The sequence below is a fragment of the Psammomys obesus genome, unplaced genomic scaffold, assembly GCF_907164565.1.
Source record: "Psammomys obesus unplaced genomic scaffold, mPsaObe1.curated_primary_1811, whole genome shotgun sequence".
NCBI classification, from domain to species: Eukaryota; Metazoa; Chordata; class Mammalia; order Rodentia; family Muridae; genus Psammomys; species Psammomys obesus.
The window spans coordinates 593,398-613,420 of NW_026592325.1; the positions used below are offsets into that span (position 1 = coordinate 593,398).

The following is a 20,023-nucleotide window of genomic DNA, read 5'->3' on the forward strand; positions in this document are numbered from 1 at the left end:
AGAAGAAACACTTGCCGAGCTGCCTGAAGGTTGTGCAGCATGCTATAGGTTTCTGTCTGTCGCAAAATGTCCCCCATGCTGGAGTGGGATTTGGTGATTCAGCTGTCTTTGAGTCATTTCTGCTCCTGTAAGTAACTCCTTGCCTGCCCTTCTGAGACCCCCAATAAAAGTCATGCTTTAGTGGTGTCCTTACTTTGATCTGTCATCAGTTTTCTCTCTGGGGTGAACAGATGTTTGTTCGTTCATGTCTCTGCAAGCACAGTGTCACACAACAACACTGAGGGCATCCTTAACGGGACTTTTTGTCCTGGACCTCTAAGGATGTTGTTGACAGATGGAGAACAGTGTAAACCCAGCAAGACTGACATTAGTGTGCATTTCCTCATGCCTCTGGCACATTGCTTGGCCCATGGATGTTTGCGTTACAAATTCATAAATCTTAAACAATGTTAGGGCCAGTGTCACTACGCTTTCCAGTTGTTCAACAGTCTCAGAAGCAGGAGAAATGGGAGATCAGGCATGTACTCACTGTAGAGCCTGTAACCACATTTCCTCTGTAAACTGTCAACTGTCTCACCCATCAAACACATAAGCTGTGGAGGTGACCTAAAAACCAAGCAAGATAATGGAGGCCGGGCCACTTTGCTTACCAGCTCAGGCTGGCTGCCATTCTACCTGGATGTCCACTAGACGCACAGGGACCAAGGCCAGACTTAATGAAAAGTCCTCTCCATTTAGATACCCAAAATGGACACCAGGGGCCTGGGCCACAGAATGTCACCACAGCCTATGACCAGAGAAAGTGACAAATGGAAGAATGTTCATTGGCCCTTGGCTAACTGGATCCAGGAATACATCTGCTCATTGGCACTGGAAGTCTCCATCTAGGTGGAGAGGCTTTCCAGGGACCCTGTTCCATGGCAGTTGTTAAACCAAGGAAATCAGTTGTTGAATTCTGTTGTCTGCTTTCCCTTCCATGGAACAGAAACAAATTGTGCTCCATGGGAAGCTATTTCTAAATATTCTGACCAAGCAGAGGCATTTGAATGTAAATGTTCCCTTAAAACTTCACAATTCTCTTTCATGTCATGACTTTGGTATTGTTGCTATCTAGCTATTTCTGTTCTTTAATCTACTGATTGCTTTTTCTATCCCCAAAACATATGGGTCAAGCCTGTGAGCACCAATAACACCCCTGTGTGTACCTGCAGAGGCTCAAGGTCATCAGGGTCTTCACCACCATCATCATCACCATCCTTCTGTGGCCATTATCAGTACCAGGACATCCATTAACAAAGCTGCTTCTCGTCTTTATATGCATATTATCTCCAATACCTCCAACCACGCTTCATAGTGGATACTGGCTTATCCGTGTTATTATAGCGTTTAAATGCTTGGAATGTTTAATGGCTGGCTTAGTTGCACAGCTTGCAAGTAGCAGCAGTTGCCCTGTATATTGTGCACGGCACGCAATGCTGGTTCACTCCAGCCCCTGACTCTCTGGAACACCTTACCTTTGTCTTTAGAAGCCCATCATGACCTAGTCTGAATCCCTGAAAGGTTTTTGGTGCATAAAGGATGAAAAATGAAGGCATGGCCAGTGAGAGTAGCTGAGGTTCTGTAAGGTTCTAGAAGGAGGGATATGTGATCTTGCTTGGTGATGAGAGGAAGTGAAGCCTGATGGAAACTGCTGCCCTGAACTTGTAAGCAACAAAACATGAGGCAGAAAGGGGTGTTCGGAAAAGGACACATCGAAAGCTAGAAGGGACCAGAGGCCTTGAGCGCAGTCACTGCCAAGGTTGTATTGGCCCCATAAGCCATGCAATGACAGGTGACAGCGGAGTCCTCACCCTCTGTTCTGGAGTCACAGGGCCATCTCCATTAGCTGTGTCATCACATGCAACAGAAAATCCAGTTGTCATCCTTCCTTCCAAACCTCATGCTCGGCATTTGTTATTCTCGCCTTAGCTTCCCAGGAATATCATTGCACCCTCAAGGCACAGTGGCTTTGAACAACAGTGCACTCCTGAGTTCTGGAAGTCAGAATTCTTTAAAAAAACAAACAAACAAAAAAAAAAAACCAAGGTGTCATTGAAGCTGTGTTCCTCCCAGGAACTCAGAGGAGGAGCCTGTGCTCCTGTCTGGAGGGTCCCAGCATTCCTTGGCTTTTGGCTCCCTCCTCCAACTGCAAGGCCAGCAGGGACAGGGCATCTTCCAGATTTTCTCACCCACCCACCCTTCCTCTCTCACCCACCCTTCCTCTCTCACCCACCCTGCCTCCCCTCTTTCTCCCTTTTGTCTTTTCTTTCCTTCCCCATCTCTTCCTCCCCTACTTCCTTTACCACCACCACCATCCTACCTCCACCTTCTGCTTCTTCCATCCTTATTTGGATCCTCCTGCCTCTCTCTTATAAGGAGTTCACAGTCTTAGAGACATCTGGGGAATCCAGCAGCATCTCCTCTTGTTACAGCCCTGGCTTTAATCACAGCAGCAAAAGCCTTTTTGCCATGTAAGGTAACACATCCCCAGGTTTTGAGTGTTAAGCTGTGGGCATCTTGAAAGAAAGACAGGAGTTTGCCTTCTGTAAGGCAATGTGCCTTTCCCCGGGGGCTGCGCTCAGTCCCTTGGACCTGAAGATATTCTTGCACTTTGGCTTCAGCATAGGCAGAGGTTTTTAGCCCCCCTTCCTTTCTTTCTCTTTCTCTCTTCTTTCTTTCTTTTTCTTTCTTTCTCTCTCTCTTTGCTTTTCAAGATTGGGTGTTTTTTGTTGTTGTTGTTTTTTCTGGCTGTCCTGGAACTTGCTCTGTGTAGCAGGCCGGCCTCCAACTCACAGAGATTCATTTGCTTTTGCCTCCTGAACCCTGGGATTAAAGGTGTGCGCCACCTGGCTCAGCCACTTTTCTATAGAGCTCTCTAAGCAATGCCAGCATCACAGAGGCCGTCTGATGCTGTTTGTGTCTCCTCAGCTCAGGCAGTCAGGCAGTTCTCTGGGCCTCTCTTCCATGCAAGGAGAGATAAGGGCCTTGGCAGTCTCAGAGCACGCCTAGCTCTACCCCCACCCTCACCCCTGCACTTCCTAGAATCATTTAGTCAACAGCAGCAAGGGGATGCCCAGGCCGCCCTTCATCTGCTCCTGGTATGAACGGCAGTTCCCAGAGAGTGCTGTTCGCCCAGGCCCCAGCAGCAGGAGCACTAAAGGGACCCCTAGGCTTACATTTTCTAATTAAATCAGCACAAATTTAATTTGGATGTAATTTTTTAAGCACGATTCATAAAAATATCTGCAAGTACTGCTCTACTGGGGCCTTTTGGAGGGAAGATGGCCTGGGCGGACCACGAGAAGGTCTGCTCTGTGGCTACTCTGCAGCAGATGCCTCAGACAATGAAAGGTCCAGGGTACATTTTCACAGGTGGGAAAAGTCACCAGGAAAGGGCAAAGCTAAGAAATACCAGGAGTCTTTCTTTGACAGTTCAAACATATTTGGAAAGAGGCAGATCTGAGAGTTGCCTGAGGTAAGGAAGGACTGGTTCACGGAGACCAGAGTCTGCAGGCTGTTGCGCAGAGTCCAAAGAGCCAGAGCCTTGAGTTCCAAGCCTCTTCAGCTGTGCTAGCTGGGTCCTTCGAGGCTCCTCGTAAACCTGAGCCTTAGACTGGGAATTCTGGGCTCTTCCTCGTGCACTTCACAGGGTGATTTTACAGACAGATGCTCTGTGGTAACAGCCAGGGCTGGAATGGCTCAGGTCACCACTGATACAATATTAAGTAAGTTTCTGTTGTTGCTGTTTTTTGTTTGTTTGTTTTTCACAGTTGGTTTCATGCTTTCTACTGAGCATTTGAGCCAGCAGTGACAAGATTCTGTGGCTCAGCAGTTGGCCTGAGGTGTAGACTAACAGAATTCAAGCCTGACTCTCCCCCTTACTACTTGAGGAGTCCTACACAAATTACTTAATTTGTACCTGCTTCCATTTACCCAACTTTCACCTGCCTCAGTTTCCCCACCTTTCAACTGAAGATGGCACAGGCGATGCCAATCTCCTAAGGCTATGAAGGAGGGTGCGTATAAATTACCTTGGTAAGCTCTAAGCTAGGCAGGGTGCAAAATGAAGCCCGCCAGTACTGTCATCACTGTTACCCCGTCTAGCCTGCCCACCCTCCTTGCTGACTCTGCTCTACGTGCTACATGCTGAATGTGACCAGTCTTTCCCAAGAACACTCATTTGGCCAAGTGTGGCCTGTGCATTCTCCTGCCACAGGCCCTCCCCAGCCCCATCTGATATTCCACACTGATTGCGGAGAGAGGCTTCCAAACTGTGCCCACTCCCCACCCCCGGCTTCTGCAGCATGGAGACCACATACCTCAACCCTTTGCAGAACTTGATCCAAATTGGCATCTTCGGTGTGAAGCTGCTGGCTCTGTGCTCCACTCCATCTCTCCCTGTCTTTACCAGTGCCCAGTTTATGATTCTCCTGTTGCCTCCACACTTCAGGAAACTTCGAGGGAGTTTGCAAATCACTTTCTCCATCTGCAGCCTTCCTTCCTCAGTGGTCCTGTTAAAGCTTTGTCTGCTGTCTGCAACCTTGCAGTTGCATCAGCTTCTCACAGGCCCCCATAGTCAGAGGTACCAAGCAAGACAATAAAGCTAGAGCACTTCTGAGCTGAAATCTTGGATGGAGCACTCAAGCAGCACCTGGAGCCCTAAAGCCAAATCCAGACTTTCTGCTCCCTACTGGGCCATCTTTTCCAGCTGCCCCTTATGTGTACTCTGCCATTTTTGATTTTGTTGAGAAATTGTAAAGATGCAGGGAAAACAAGCAATAGTATTTCTATTTACCATCAGAACTAACACTTTCTTAATGTCACTTACCATATATATGTATATATGTGTATGTGTATATATGACCAGTAATATTATGTTTGATTTTTACATACTTATAAGATACTAAAATATTTGTATTTATAATTAAGTCTTTTACTATCTGGCAAGCTTACATGATTGTAAAATGCTGCACACTAAGGATGTTACAGCAAGATTCCAAGTTTTCCCAGGGCAGGACACCTTCTCCCTCATAGTAGCCACCACCAGAAATTGGTTATGAACTCTTCTTGCTCAGGTTTTAAGCTGATACTTAATAGACTATATAGCATTGCCTGTGTGTTGATTGCAGAACCGGTAAACTATCTCCCCAGGCAACGGTCAGGGTTAGCTCACTCTGAGCCATCACGGCGCTGGATTTGTGCCCATGGCTGCATGAGCCCAGCACACACCACTTCCTTGATTTCAGTCACGCTCTGCACACAGATTGACCCATTCGCCCTGCTCCCCACCAAGTGTGCAGTTTAAGGCGTCTCCTATGCATTTGCTTTATGGTTACTGTGAAAACCTCGCCCACCAGGGGGCTTCTCTAAGGTGGAAAGCCAGTCTCAGGGCGCTGGTGTTGGGTCTGGTCGCTTTGTCAATGTCACTAGATACGGTCACTGTTGCTCTGCTTTTGCTCATGCTTACACCACCAGCACGGTTGGAGTGTACCCATTGCTCTGAGGCATATTGAGTGTGCCCAGGGGTGGAGAAACTGAGGCCAGGACCAGTGAACAGAATTGATCAAGACACGGTAGCCAATCAGTGGGGAAGCCGGCAAGGCTTTGGTCTGCGCTGCATGCTCAGTTCTCTAGTCAAGGAATAAACACCTAGAAATATTTTTCCTTTTGTTGGACTAAGTTCAGACTCTAGAGCCCAGTCTTCCCCTTGACCTCTATCTAAGTAGTCTTTGTCCAACTTTGGAGCACATTCTTATTGGTGTCTACTTTTCTGGGAAGGGAATAAAACTTGAAAATTGCTGGCTAGTAACAAGCATCATTTTCAACATTAACAATGAAAGCCTGTTTTCCTGTATTGAGGACATCTTCATTCTTCTGGTCCTGTCACCCCAGGGAGAGAAATCTGATGTACCTTGACCGTTTTATAACATAATATCCTGGAGAAATGAGACACTGTCATCAGAAGCATGAAGAAACTACAGGGATAAAAATTAGCCATAGATGAAGACAGTGATAGTCAAATAAATGGTGTTATTTAAAATTGGATTTTGTGGCAATCACTACAACAGTCGTCTCCCAGACTGTGAAGGTCGCACGTTCCAGTACTAAAAACACCCAGGTCCCATGCTGGAGAGGTTAACTTCCAAGAGCTGCTGCGGAGACAGCTCTCAAGGCCGCTCTACTCAGTGGTACTTCGGTGTACAGGCAACTGGATCAGCACAGCAACAATGGTTCGGACTTACAAGATGGGCCAACTGGGGCATAGAGAGGGAGGTTCAGTCCACCAGCCTTGCTCAGACCACTGGCAGGCTATGAATGGAGCAGAAGAGTCCAGAGGAGGGAAACAGTAGACCCTAACCTGCTACCACAGACAGTCCATAGGTGATGAGAAAGCCCAGTTTTTCTCCATCTTTGGACTTTAAGTGCCTTGAGGGCTACAACTTCATTCCATTTATCCTGCTATTTCTACTGGTTAGGAAGGGCCTCACATAGAAAATACTCAACAAATGCTATTTGTTGACTGGATGAATGACTTCTGTGCATAGCAGCCTGAGACAAACCAGAGACAAGCCCATGGGACTGGAGCAGGCTTTCTGGAACTAACGCCCAGTCCAGCTCACCTTGGTCACCTCCTGCCAGATGGCCTCTCCAAGAAGCCTGTCCTCACTATTCTAGTATTTTCTTTACTCTCTATGTTTTATATTCTCCTGCTCCACACTTGCCATTCCAAATTCTCTCCATGCAGCCCCACAACCTCCCAAATGGACCATAATCCAAGACTCTCACCCAAGTACTCTTCACACTGTACCTTATGCCCATGGTCTTGTCAACAGCTCCTCGGAGTACTGATCTTGATCCCAAATCTACCTGGTGACCATGGCAGAAGTTATTTGCTTCAGAGTGGGTGCCTTAGTGGGCATGGAGACAATTACAGGTCCTAGGTTAAGAAGAAAGCTGTCACACAGGTTTCAGGAGAATGTCCAGCCTCACTTAGTTAATGGTATTGTTGTGGTAGGGCAGCTGAACAACCTCTGGACCCCTAGCCATGCCAGAAGGCCTCTACTGTAGCCAGCGAAGGCAGGAATGAGAAGCAGGGCAAGCAAAGTGACTCAAGAGCCCATCTCCCTGACACCCAGGTATGCAGGAGCCTTGGATGAACCCTAGTTCTGGGTCCAGAAACACACGTACAGTGGAATACTAAGGCTGTCCACCACAGACTCCAGACCCATTCAGTAATGGGCGCATTCCAGATTTAGTGAAGCAATCGCTGGTGTCCCCAGCAGGGGGTAGTCCAATGGCATAGCATGGCATAACCTGTTCTCCTCCCTCACAACACCTGCTTCTTCCCTTCAGAGCATGTCTGTGAGCCTGCCATTCAGGGAGCTTTGGGCAGCAGCTGCAAGTGGCTGGATGGCAGGCCCTTCTCTTCTGAATAAGGTTGCCTAGCAGTTGAGAAGGCCTGGTTTTGATCTGCAAAAACTGAGTTCAGTGGTCTATGTCTACACCACTACTCAGGAGTTAGAGGCAGGACAAGTAGAAGTTTAAGGTCATCATGAACTGCGTATCAAATAGAGGTCAGACTGGGCTATGTCTCAAAAAAAGTATATCAGAAATGCTGGAGAGATGATTCAGTCACACACACACACACACACACACACACACACACACACACACACACACCTAGCTTGGAGCCTCCTGATTCCCAGGGTAGGTGGGGAAGTCAACTGCTCAGTGGTGACTGGCTGAGATCACCAGGCAGCTGCAGGTGGAGGCCCATGGATGTCAGGCCTCCCGCTCAATGGGGCTGGTGACCAGCAGTTGGAACAATCTGGTTCTTCTCTTTGGTGGCCTCTTTCCCAGTGGTGCTTCAGCCCCCAGAGCCTCTCACTCAACCTTGAACTTTGTTGGAACATGCCAACAGGACTTCAGTGGGGCAAAACAGATCTCCCGACATTTATTTATTTATTTATTTACTTATTTACTTACTTACTTACTTACTTAAATTTTTCAAGACAGGGTTTTTCTGTGTAGCCCTAGCTGACCTGCTCTGAAGACCAGGCTGGCCTTGAATTCAGAGATCTGCCTGCCACTGCCTCCCCAGTGCTGGGATTAAAGGTGTGAGCAACCATGCCCAGCTGTGACATTTATTTATTAACTTATGTATTTGAGGGAAAAGTGACATACATACATACATACATACATACATACATCCACAAAGGTGGAGATCAGAGGAAAACCTACCAAAGTTGGTTCTCTTCTCCTTCCATGTGAGTTCTAGTCTGGGCGTCAAACTAGGGTCATCAGCCTTGGCAGCAAGGCCTCTATCCTCTGAGTCAGCTTGTGGCCCTACAGTAGAATCTTATAAGTGAGGCTCCAGTTGGCATGGGGGTCACTTCCTCTGCATTCTATTCCCAGAGCAAGTGACAAGGCAGGAGAAGACATGGACCTTCACAGGAAATGGTTTTTGCAGGTGTGTCCAAAGAGAGGTGGCTGTTGGAATCTCAGTCCCTTCATAGCACGATGCATGGCCCTTGGCTGGGTACACCTACTCACCCTCAATGAGAGAGTTCTAACAGACCAAAGAAATGGTTCCCTCCAAGTCCAGGTTGGTGACCAGTGAGCTCACTGGGATTGCTTAACAGGAGCTTGGTCAGCTTAAAGGCAGCCACAGCAAGAGGAAGTCCCCTGGGCAACACCCCTGAAGAGTTCCCCTCAAAGCATGAGGACCTGTGAGAAGTTGCCACTAAAGGTTCCAAGGAGCAAACTTAGTGGGCAACTACACTGTAAAAGAATTGGCCTGGCTAATTGTTTGCCTCTCATCTAACCAAGGGAGGGGCCTTGCCAGAGTCTCCTAAAGGTCCATGAGTCTGTGCAGCTCATCTCATAAGGATCACTTGGGAGTGACCACAGCCGCCCTCCTTCTCCTTCAAGATGGCACTGCTTATGTCCAGCTGGGAAGATACACAGTAGCCTCTCTCAGAGGAGAGTCACCTGAATCAAGGTCTCCTTCCCACAGGCCCACTCAGGTTTGCTTGTGGACTGGCAGTGGGACACAAGTGGCCAAACAGATGCCATAACCAGGAGCATCCCATGCCAGGGCATCGTCATGAAAGGTGCCTAGAAACTTCCGGAGTATTCCATGAGAGAACATCATTTGGAATGGGGCCCTCACCCAGGGACACCAGACCAGATACATGGGCTTTGATCCCTCATCTCTCCTCCCTCCTCCGGCACAGAGAAGCCCTGAAGTGATGGCTCCCTGCCTGAGGGAAGCCTGAGGAAAGGGTGTCTGGCAGGAGGAAGTTGCTTAGAGTTAGAGGTGAGATGAGAGGTTCAATTATACAAATGATGGGTGTTTCAACCACCAGAAGAAAAAAAATGATCTATTTAACCCTGGGCATTCAAAGGAAAGCTGAAATTCTGTTGGGGTTCCATGTAGGAAGGAGAAAGAATTAGGCAAGGGAATAAATTAGTGGGGCAGAGTTAAACTTTAAATTGCTTTCTGCTTGCAGCCTAAGAACTCCAGTTCATTCTAAAGCCCAGTTTTATAAATAGTAAAACCATGCTAGATGCACAGACTCTGGAACCCAGTTCCCAAGCTAACTATGAAGAACTAAATCCCAGCTCTGCTGCTTTCTAACTGGATGAGTGAGGAAGGTTGTATGCCTCATCCATAAAAAGAGAACTAGCAACAGACTCATGAGGCCACTGTTACAGGGCAAATGGTAAGTATAGGGCCGAAGTGTGGCTAAGTTGGTAGAGTGCTTTCCTAACATACATGACACTCTGGGTTTGAACCCCAGCAGCACACAGATCAGGTGTGATGGCACACGCCTGTAAGGGGGCAGGAAGATCAGAAGTTCAAGGTTGTCCTTGGGCTACATGGCTGATTACATGGCAGGTTCAAGGCTAACTTGGACTATAAGAGACCTGTTCCAAAATAAATAAATAGCAATAAGTCTGTAAAGGGGAAGAGGAATAAATGCTTCTTCTCAGAATTTGTAGACTAACATTTTTTTAAAGGGTCTTAGACTCACCCTGAAGAAAGAGATGGCGCCTACAGCCAGCACCTCAAGCTCAAACCCCAGTTCTGCCACCACTCACTAGATGAGTGCCTTAGGCAAGTGGTTTAACCTCTTCATGCTTCTGTCCCATTTCTGTAGCTGACAGTGGGGTTACCTTATGTCTAAATGATACAAAGATCAATTGCGTGTTTATATAAAGGGACAAGACCACCGCTGGCCAATGGCAGTAAAGAGCTCAGAAATCCTGTGCTGAGGTTTAATGCCAGGTCTGCAGATCCCACTATCTACAAGTTTTCCTTGTCCTCTAAGGGATAAAATTGTAAAAGTCACATGAACTAACCAAGAGCCACCCACGAGGCTATCATGGGAGCCCAAAAACACATGATCAAGTGCAGGGTTTTGCAGCCACATTGGTAAGGGAGTTGGAACCACCCTCCTTCGCCTAAATGCCTGCGGCAGAGCCACCACTGGATAAGAGCTCTATAGATGGCTGCAACTGATCTCTCCTACCTACCCCGGGTTTTGGGATACCACAGTCGGCTTTTTAAACCTCAGGTAGAAAGCCAGGCTTTGTGGCCTATGGTGGTTAATCTTGGTTGCCAACTTGACACAGCTGGTTAGAGGGAGCCTCAAGTGAGGAATTGCCTCCATCAGATTGGCCTGTGAATGATGTGTGTGAGGCATTTTCTTAAACTAATTTATGAAGGGGGAGGAGGACAGCCTACTGTGGGGGTGTCATTCCTAGGCAGGTAGACCTGAGCTATATGAACAAGGCAGCTGAGTAAGCCAGAGGAAGCAGGCAGCCTTCCTCTATGCCTCTGCTTCAGTTCCTGCCTCCAGGTTCCTTCCCCCGGATTCTCTCAATGTAAGCCAAACAAACCTTTTCCTCCCCACATTGGTGATTATCACAGCAACAGGAAGACAAAGTAGAACACAGCAAACCCTTCCCCTAACGAGAAAGACCCCTCTGCTGCTGGCTGTGCTGTCACTTCCCCAGGTGACACTGCTCTGTGGTGTTTGGGCTACAGGATGAGTGGCAGTTCTCAATGGGTGGGCTGAACTCCAGATGTTTCTGAGGGTGACACCTGAACATCTGTGTTCCTTGTGGAGCATTTTCTCACTCTGGAGATTTGGTGAACAAATGGGGCAGGGAAGTGACAGGGCTCAGTACCCACTGTTACACCCATGCCACCAGCAGCGGAAGCCCTCACCCTATGACAAAGCAAAAGGTGTACACACACACACAACCACTGCCCCACCCATCTGGTGGCTGCAGCCACAGCATGTTGGAACCAGACTACAGCAGAAAGTTTCCAAATCACCCAGGACCCTGATGTGAGTAGGGCCTGGTAGGTCAGGGCCTCCCAAGCAGAAAGTTAGGTCTGAAGTTTAAGGCTTGAGGGCTGGAGGTGGGGCCTGAATCCTAGCCACAGAGTCCCTGGATACATCCATAGGGCCAGGCTTCCAGCCACCCTGCAAACCTATGCTCTTTTGAATCCTGAGGCCCTCCAGAGTAACAGGGAGGATATGTGAGGCCCTAGGCCTGGCTGCCTGGGCCAGCACCAGAAGGCTGCTGACCAAGGTCCACAGGCCAGGGCTCGTAGCTTCTATAACTCAGCGCTGTCCACTCTGCAAGCAGACTATTTTGGCAAGGTCCATTCCCATCAGGGGCAAGCCCCAGGCAAACCTCTGCTCTCCGTGGAGGGGGGGGGGGCTGACAACGCTTTCTTTCTGCCTGCTCAGCTTTAAAAGTAGAGGCTGAGGAAAGACGCTCACCCCCAGGCAAAGCCCCACACCTGTGGTGCAGAAAGATAAAGCTGTCTCCTGCTCTCTGCAGTAGTTTTGTAAAACAGAACCAATAGAGGTTCCTCCCAAGCCTGGCCCAGGCAGCCTGAGGGCCTCAGTTCAAAAGGCCCACCATATGTTCTAATGCTACCTGCTCCTTCACATCTGCCAGGAACTTTACTGTCTCACCACACCAGCCATTCTGTCTCTACAGGTCTGACAAGGCTGGGCCTATAACCCAGACAACAGCCTAGGATCCCCGAAGCCAGAGCAGACTTCAGTGGTTTGAAATTCTAAACAATGAGTTTGTATTCTGCATTGGGCCTGCCAAATGAGGTAGTTGTACTGTCAAACTACTGGGGAGTCTGCATGGGTTCTTTTTCTATCTCCACTCTTCCTCCCATGGAGCCCCAAGCTGGATCTGTCGCCAGTGGGCCGCCAAGGACCCGAAAGGGTCTCCACACTGAGTGCTGGAACCAGAATGAGGTCAGTGAGGCAATCAGAGCATGAAATGTAAAGAAGCCCCAACCGTCTGGCCCATACACATGCCAAGTCTGCAGGTGCATGGCCCTAAGCGTGAGCTCTTTAGCCTGTGTGTGTGCCCTGGGTGCCTGTCACCTGATCTATCACAGTGCTGATGGATCAGACTATAAAGGGATGCCTGCCAAAAATTCATAATGCACCCTGCTTCCCATATACCCACATACCTAAGGCCCAGTCCTGACCGTTGTTCTCCTGAGCAAAGAGGACAGAGGGAGGCAGAAGCCCAGGTACACAGGCCAGGAAAGGGGTCCTGGCCGTCAGTCCTTGCAGAAGCTAAGCTGTCTTGGACTGGCTGTGTATCACAAGAATAGGCTAGAAGTATAGACTCTTGCATAGTGAGGCTGGATAACATTTCATTGTGTGTAGAAGCTAGTGCTTATCTGGGAATCTGTATGGAAGTCTATGTTCACTATATGTTCCTATATATGGTTTATATGTTCACTAGTATAAATAGGGCTTCAATGCACAAGGGAGTGTTTAATCTTTTTGATATCCCAATTTCAACTCTTTGGGGCAAATGCCCTGCCTGGCATTGCTGGACTATATGATAGTCCTATTTTTAATATTTGAGGAACCTTCATACTTTTTTCCATCATGTACACACCATCTTGCCCACCCACCAGCAGTGTGCAAGGGCTCCAGTTCCTCCACGTCCTGACCAGCACTCATCTGGTGTGTTTTTGATGCCAGCATGTGAAATAATGTGTAATAACACAGGTAAGCAGGAGGTCATTAGGCTAAGTGAAGTGAGCCACATGAAGACAATTACTCTGTGATTCCACTTAAGAAGGAAACTGGGATAGTCAAGTTTGTAGTTGAATAGTGGAGTGGCAGTGGCCATGGGCTAGGGAAGGAGAGGGATAAAAGTTCTCCATCAGCAAGCACAGGGATGTTTAAGCAATGAATGAACCCCAGAGTTGTGGGGCCCAGCGCTACACAGCCACAGTTACAGCACCACACACAAACTGTACACAGGTGCCCCGCTTCATTTCCGTCGCTGTAATAAAGCATCCTACAAGAAGCAATTTAATAGAGAAGGGGTTTGTCTTAGCTCCCAGTTCTAGTCCATCATGTGCAGAAGTCAAAGACATAGGAATCTGAGGGATCTGTTACATCCCCAGTGAAGGACAGAAAGAAAAAAAAAGCCTGTCTCCATTTCTCCACTCTTCCATAGTACAAGACTGCCTCAGGAATGGTCCCACCCATGCTGGACTGAGATTTTCTACATCGACTGGCTTAATTAACACAATCCCCCACAGACACAACCAAATGCCAACCCGATGTAGGTAACCCCTCACTGAGGTTCTCCTCCTAGCTGGCTCCAGGTTGTGTCAGGTTGGCAATCAGCACTAACCATCACAGGAGGTAAATCAAACATTAGTTGCTCTTCCAGTGATAGAAATAAGCAGGTTACCAGGCCCTTCCCCCACCCTGCTGCACAGAGTTGGCACCTCAGTGAGACTGGGCCTCTGCAGCCACACTGCATCCCAGAGAAGACAGCAGAAAGGCTTACACAATCTCCCGGCCTGAGTACTGAAAGCTGAATTCTGAGTCATCTGGGACTGCCTGAGTCCATCTGACTCTAACCGTTTCATCTTCTAAGCACCAGTTTTTCTTTTTACTGAAAAAAAAAAAGGATAGCAGCATTAAAGAGAAATTTTAAAAGTGACTTCCCATATCTCATTGCATATGTGATAATTAACAACCCAAACTTAAGAAATAAACTATAAAATTCTTAGAGGAAACATAGAAAAGTTCATGACCCTGGGTTTGTTAGAGGATTCATAAGTATGACAGCACAGAGAGAGCATGAAAGGGATATACATACACACATATACAAACACATCTTTTCCACAGCCACACTCTCTGCTCGGTATACTTCACCTTCTTCCCTGGAGTCCTTTTTTAGCCTTCACTCTTAAAAATATCTTTTGATAAACTCCAACTTCACTAGGAAAAAATAGATAAATTGGACTACATAATAATTTAAAGTTTACGCTTCAAATAATCACTGTTAAGAAAATGAAAAGGCAACCCATAGAATGGGAGAAAATATTTGCTAATTATACATCTTTTCAGGCACAAGAACTTTACTCATAAAATTATACAGAAAACTCCCACATCTCAGTAACAATAAAATAAACAACCCAGTTTAAATATGGGCAAAGGACTTGAATAGACATTAATCCAAAAAAGGTAGACATGATGCTGAGAGACTCAAGATGCTTAGCACCATCGCTCACCAGCGATGCAGATCAGAACCACAGAAACTCCCTTCCACCACCAGGATGTGTTAAGAGGAGAGAGAGGACGTGTTGGCCAGGTGTGGGGAGGCTGGCTGTGTACATGCTGCTGTCCGGAATGCTAAGCATCAGACTCACTGTGGAAAACATCTTGCTCTTCTTTGAAGAACCAAACATTGAGCCGGGAAGGTGGCTCTGATGAAGCACTTACTGTGCAAGCAGGAAGAGCAGAGTTCAGGTTCACCAGCACCCACGTAAATGCCAGGAGGGCATCATGCCCCACCAGTGGTTCCAGCATACCAGAGGCAGAGACAGTAGTTCTCCAAGGCAAGCTAGATAGCTGGACTAGCCTAGCCAGGGCTCTGGATTCAAGAGAGACCCTATCTCAGCATGTCAGCTGGAGGTTGATAGAGAAAGACACCAACTTCTGTTCTCCACCTGCGTGTGTGTATACATGGACTTGCACACACATGTGGGTCCACATACAAGCACACACCCATGCACATGCACACACAAAGCTGAGTATAGAATTAGCATTATCATCAATTCCACTCAAAAAATTGAAGCAGGCACTCAAATACACTCTGACACATCAGTTCTTAGAAGCATTATTCAGAGTATCCAAGAGGTAGAACTGACCATAGATGGACAAACAAAATGTACTATGTTCCAATGGAACATCCAGCCATAAACCATTTCTGACACACAGCGCTATAAAGCTCAATGCCACTCGGTGATGCTAAATAGTCCATATTAGTATATGTTTCTACACATCAGTTAATACATAGAAGCAGATTAGGGGCCACAGGATCTGGGAAGAGGAGAGACCACGCTTCTCCTTGGGATGAGGCCAACCAAGCCTTCACTCATCTGCAGTGATGCTGGTTTCACACACAGCATCATAAAGATAATTGATCTCTGAAATGTATACTTTAAACCAGGTTTTAAAACTAATTTAAACTTTCCCACAAGCCCACCAAATCTTGATTCCAGCTTCTTTGTTGTCAATAATCATCCGAGCTTGCCATATCCCAGGACATCAGTCCCTTTACAGATCAAGATCACTTCTGAACCTGGAAGCTCTTTTTCTCATGCTTTCTTCCTATTGGATGAGAAAACTCAAGCTTGGAGGTAGGCAAGCACACACACACACACACACACACACACACACACACACTTCACATCTTGATGGCACTCATCTCCTGGGGATCTGGGGGGTCCCTCACAACCTCCTGAAGATCTCTTCCTGGACCCTTTTTCCTGGCATGAATGTCATCATCCAGGCAGCTGCCTCTAATGAACCCATGGACTGTATCCCTAGCTATTCATCACCTCTTTTTCTTTCTGACATGGTAACCCCATTTTGCAGAGGGACATTGACAAACCCTGTATCATTAGCATCTGCTCTGCCCTAAGGAGCAGACAGAATATGAAGCCCTAGAAATCTGAATTCTACTTCCTGTCCCATCACCGCCTACCTGCTCAGGGACCTCTGACAGGTCCCCTCCATTCTCAGAGCTTTAGTTTTCCTATCTGTAAATGGGATGAAAATGTATTAAGCTTTGATAGTAAATTAAATCATAAATGGGAGATTACTGTTATTTCATAAGGGGATGACTTTGTGCTTGCTCTGGTGGTGGTCCAGGTGTTTGTCTTAGGATACACATCATAGGCCAGTCCCCACCATTGAACTATGCCTTCAGTTCGTATGGATACTTAGTGTCCTTTACTAGACTAAAACCTGTTTGAAAACTACTCCAATGTTTCTCCCACTTTCAATCCCCAGTAGCATCTGGTTAGGGGTGGGAATACTGTAGGTGCCCAGCAACTAACTCCCTCTCTCCCACTCTCTCTCTCCCTCTCTCTCCCTCTCCTTCCCTCTCTCTCTTCTTCTCCCTCTCCTTCTCCCCTTTCCTCTCCCTCTCCCCTCCCTCCCTCCCTCTCTCTCTCTCTCTCCTATCCCCCTCTCTCCCTCTCGCTCCTCCTCCCTCCCTCCCTCTCTCCCCCTCTCTCTCCCCCTCTCCCCCTCTCTCTCCCTCCCTCCCCCCTCTCTCTCCCCCTCTCCCCCCTCTCTCTCCTCCCTCCTCTCTCTCCTACTCTTTCTCCCTCTCCCTCCCTCTCTCTCTCCCACTCTTTCCCTCTCTCTCTCCCACTTTCTCTCCCTCTCCTTCTCCCTCCCTCCTCCTCTCTCTCTTCCTCCCCCCCCCCCCCCTCCCCCTCCCTCTCTCTCTCTCTCTCTCTCCTATCCCCCTCTCTCTCCCTCTACCCCCTCCCCCATTTCTCAGCACTGTTTATAGGACAGGACAACAGATGGAAAGCCAGTCTGCCCTGAGTACCATCCTGAAGCAAATGCAGAGTGTGCACCCTTCAGGCTAACCCTGGCAGCCTTGTTGGCAAGCCTATCATCAGAAGAGAAGGCACTAAAGTTAGCTTCCCAAGCTCACAGCAAGCAGCTGGCAGAGCCCTTGAGGGCTAGTAGGGTGGCACTGCAGCTTAGCCTCACCTACACCCTCTTTCCCTTCTCCAGTCACAAGTCCCTGGAATATCTCATAGCACGTATCTGCACACTCAGCATCTGTGGCTAGGAAGCCCGACCACAGAGAAAGCTGCTCCCAGGGCACAGCAGAGGAAGCACCCTCAGAACCTGCTTGAGCCACTTGGAGCCCTATCAAAATTGACCAGACCTCTGGGTGGGAGGCAGCAGCCCTGTCACCTCTGGTCACCAGAGCCTCCACACCTTCTCCAGCCACCATAGCTGTGGCTTCCCAATCATCAACAGCCTTCCCTGCCACCCTCCCAGGACCCTCGCCAGGATCAGGTGGGGAACAGGATATGAAAACATGTTGCAAGCTAGAAAAGGCTGAGCCAATGGGAGTCGCTGTGTGAATGAATTAACACCAGCCCTGCTGGCAAGCCTGCCCTGCCTCCTTGTCTACCACCAGTTTCTATCTCCCCACATCGCCACAGCTGTGCACATCTTCCTCTTAGCTCAGAACACTAGACGCCTGATGGAGTTCAGTGACTGACAGCAGGAGGGTACAGCCTCTATTCATGAGGAAAGCCGAAGGCTGGGTCACCTGCCAGTTAATGCTGAGACTTGAGGCTCAGAACACAGTGATGCCTTCCAACCAAGTCTCCATTGTTCCTAAGATTCCCAGGAGCAGATTGTCAGCTGGTAAGGTGACCCTAAGCCACACTCTCTTGCCTGGGGCTCGCAATGCTCAGGTCTTAAACACTCTGTTAGTGTCCTTCAGCAGCTGTCCTTCAGCTGCTGTGACTACAGAACTCTGGCATGGTGTGACTTCAAAGCACAGGAACATGGCCCATACCTGGTCCATGGGGGCCAGAGGCATAAGACCAAGGGGTTAGCAGGACCATGCTCTCTCTGAGGCTCTGACGATGTGCTGCTCTGGCTTCCGGGGGCTGGCATGGTAACCGCAGGCACGTGGCCTCTTCACTCTCTGCCTCATCATTACATCCCTTCTCTGAGATACAGTACACCCCACCGTGTCCTTCACTTACAAGGTCCTGTGTGTTGGCCTCTAGGGTTGCCAGAGTAATTGAAACTCGATTCTTCCTCTCTTGATTCTCTACTCTAGAATATATGTGTCCGGGTTTGTCACCTTGACACAAACCTAGCTATCTAAAAAGAGAGACTCTCAGGTGAGAAAAAGTCCGTCCCACTGGCCTAGAGCTGAGGTGTGGGGCATTTTCTCCATCATCAGACTGAGGGCATGCCAGCCCCAGCAGGTGGTTCTGGGTTGTATAAAAGAACAGGCTGAGCAAGTCATGAGGATCAAGCCAGTAAGCAGCATCCCTCCATGGCTTTTGCTTCCGTTCCTGCCTCTGGGTACTCCTTGAGCTTCCACTCTGACTTCCGTCAATAAACTGTGGCCTGGGATGTGTTCCCTTTCCTCTTCAAGTTGCTTTTGGTCATGGTGTCTTGTTACAGCAATAGAAGTCCTTACTAAGTCAACATCCTTCTAGAGTCTAGAAATAATGACAGGAACATACTTTTTCAGGGTAACACCTTACCGTTGAATACCAGTTCTGTAGGAAGAGGAAGCTGATTCAGATGCTCCATGACAGATGAGCTTAGTGTGACCTTTGTTCTGAGGTTGTAAGAGTTTAGTGCTCCACAAAAGTCACTGCCACATCCTCACTGTGCCTGGCCAGATCTCTCAGCACCTCAGCATGGATGACCAGAGTGAGTTGCCAAAACCCCTTTTGTGGTCTAGCCTGGAACCACATATAAGATTTTACATTACTTCAAAGAACTGCTGTCCTCAGGGTCACATCCAGGTCATATGATCAATTCATAACAATTCTTCTGAGGCTTGGCCAGTTTTAGCACTAAAATTTCATAGTCAAGGGTGCCCTTCAGTCCTAGGAAAGTTGGAACAAACAGCCTGTCATTCGTTGCCAGGTTAGCTTAGACCAGTGGTTCTCAACCTGTGGGCTGCGACCCCTTTGGTGAACAATGCCTTCATGGGTGTCATGCAGGAGACACCTTGCATATAAGATATTTACATTATGACTCATAACAGTAGCAAAATTAAAGTTGTGAAGTAGCAGCAAGTATAATGTTATGGTTGGGGGTCAGCACAGCATGAGAAACTGTACTAAAGGGGATTGGGGAGGTTGGGAACCACTGGCTGAGATGGTAACTGTAATTGACAGGGCAGATTTTCAAAGCTTTCCCTGTGACTCAGGTCTGGCCCAATGATGTTCTTCCTGCTTTGCTGGTTTACTGGACACCATCTGGCAGACCCCACGCTGAGCGAACGTGCTGTCCTCAATCACACTTCACATCTCTCTGTCCCACCCCCTGGTCTGTGCAGGTCGGCCTGGCCGGTACACATTGTCTGTGGGGATTGTCTTGACTGTTGCCTGGTGAGGGAGGGTCCATCCCATTCTACATGGCATCACTCCCTGGGCAGGCGCTGGGCAGGCGCTGGGCAGTGTGAGAAAGCTAAGAGGGCTGGAGAGGTGGCTCAGTAGTAACGAGTACTTGCTGCTCGTCCAGAGCCTGGGCTTGGTTCCCAGCACCCATGTTGAGCAGCTCACAACTGCCTGTGGCTCCGGTTCCAGGGATCCAGTACCCTCTTCTGAATTCCAAGGGCATCTACATGTGAGGGCACATGCTTGTGCACACACTTTCACATACACACATACATACAGTTGCACATACACACACATGCACACATAACCACACACACACACAAATAAGAGTAAAAAATAAATCTATTTTAAAGAAGAGAGGAAATAAGAAAGGGAGGGAGGGGGAGGAAGGGAGAGAGGAAGGGAGGGAGGGAGGAAGGGAGGGAGGGAGGGAGGGAGAGAGGAAGGAGGAAGGGAGGGAGGAAGGAGGAAGGGAGGGAGGAAGGG

General features: G+C 48.3%; 1 pseudogene; it reads right to left on the reverse strand.

Moving 5' to 3' along the window:
- Window positions 1-20,023, reverse strand: part of LOC129681218 (uncharacterized protein C9orf85 homolog) — a 29,609-nt pseudogene that overhangs the window by 9,201 nt on the left and 385 nt on the right.